Here is a 2500-nt window from a genome sequence, read left to right as displayed (position 1 = left end):
GATACAACACGATACGATACAACACGATACGATACAACACGATACAACACGATACGTTATGACACGATACAACACGATATGATACAACACGATATGATACAACACGATACGATACAACACGATACGTTATGACACGATACAACACGATATGATACAACACGATACGATACAACACGATACGATACAACACGATACGTTATGACACGATACGTTATGACACGATACAATACGATATGATACAACACGATACGATTCGATACGACACAACACAATATGACACGACACAATACAACACAATACGATACGACACAATACGATACGATACTATATGATACGATACGACACAATACGATACTATACTATATGATACGATACGACACAATATGATACGATACAACACAATACGATACAACACAATACGATACAACACAATACGATACAACAAAATACGATACAACACAATACGATACTATACGATACGATACAACACAATACGATACTATACTATACGACGCAATACGATACAACACAATACGATACTATACAACACAATACGATACTATACTATATGATACTATACAACACAATACGATACAACACAATACGATACTATACTATATGATACTATACAACACAATACGATACAACACAATACGATACTATACTATATGATACTATACAACACAATACGATACAACACAATACGATACTATACAACACAATACGATACTATACAACACAATACGATACTATACTATATGATACTATACAACACAATACGATACTATACAACACAATACGATACAACACAATACGATACTATACTATATGATACTATACAACACAATACGATACAACACAATACGATACGACACAACACAATATGACACGACACAATACAACACAATACGATACGACAATACGATACGATACTATATGATACGATACGACACAATACGATACTATACTATACGACACAATACGATACAACACAATACGATACAACACAATACGATACTATACTATATGATACTATACAACACAATACGATACAACACAATACTATACTATACGATATGATACTATACAACACGATACTATACAACACGATACAACACAATACTATACTATACGATACGACACAATACGATACGATACAACACGATACAACACAATACTATACTATACATACGATCTATACACACAACGATACATACAACACATACAACACATACTATACTATAAACATACATACGACACAATATCGATACTATACAACACTATACAAAACAATACTATACTATACGATAAGACACTATACAATACGATACAACACGATACAACACAATACTATACTATACGATACGATACGACACAATACGATACGATACAACACGATACAACACAATACTATACTATACGATACGATACGACACAATACGATACGATACAACACGATACAACACAATACTATACTATACGATACGACACGACACAATACGATACAACACGATACAACACAATACTATACTATACGATACGATACGACACAATACGATACGATACAACACGATACAACACAATACTATACTATACGATACGATACGACACAATACGATACGATACAACACGATACAACACAATACTACACGATACGATACAACACGATACAACACGATACGATGTTGATCTGATATTCTAGTTCAGGACTAATGTTTAAAAGTATGATCTAGAGAAGAGTTCCAGAGAACTGCACATCTCTCTCTCACACACACACACACACACACACACACACACACACACACGTGTCTAACAGTGCAGTGTGTATTTCAGTCTCTAAAGCACAACACACTAGACTGAAGGTGTTAATGCACTGAGAACTCTCCATGCTGATTGGTGCATGCTATAGGCTTCAGGGGAAAGTGTGCTTCTATATGAGGAAGGTGTTGAGTCATTTTCCCAGAACAGCCCCTCTGACATGTGACAGGTAAAAGTTTTAGTCCCACAGCTTTATGTTAATGAGCTGCTTCTGATGTTCACGCTGTTCCACAACCTTCCATACTTTGGGGAAACTAACGCTGTTTAGGGAAAATGTCCACCCGAAATCTGTCATACTGTCTATATTATATATCGGGATTGTCACACAAATTCTCTCTCTCACACACACACACACACACACACACACACACGCACGCACACACGCACACACGTACGCACACACACACGCACGCACGCACGCACGCACGCACGCACGCACGCGCACACGCACGCGCACACGCTCGTGCACACACTCGTGCACACACACTCTCTCTCTCACACACACACAGACACACACACACGTGCGCTCATGCACACTCTCTCTCTCTCTCGCACACACACACACAGACACACACACGCTCGTGCACTCTCTCTCTCTCTCGCACACACACACACAGACACACACACACATGCTCGTGCACACTCTCTCTCTCTCTCTCTCTCTCTCTCACACAAACAGAAA

At 38.2% G+C, this 2500-nt stretch overlaps 1 protein-coding gene across 6 annotated transcripts in view; it reads right to left on the bottom strand.

The window, feature by feature from the left end:
• The window catches only part of dym (dymeclin), a 73643-nt gene that overhangs the window by 56810 nt on the left and 14333 nt on the right, over positions 1-2500 (bottom strand). The window lies entirely within an intron of this gene.

Source organism: Tachysurus fulvidraco, chromosome 21, assembly GCF_022655615.1.
Source record: "Tachysurus fulvidraco isolate hzauxx_2018 chromosome 21, HZAU_PFXX_2.0, whole genome shotgun sequence".
Taxonomy (NCBI): Eukaryota; Metazoa; Chordata; class Actinopteri; order Siluriformes; family Bagridae; genus Tachysurus; species Tachysurus fulvidraco.
Note: the sequence above shows the minus strand (reverse complement) of the source record. Positions and strands in the feature narration are given on the sequence as shown.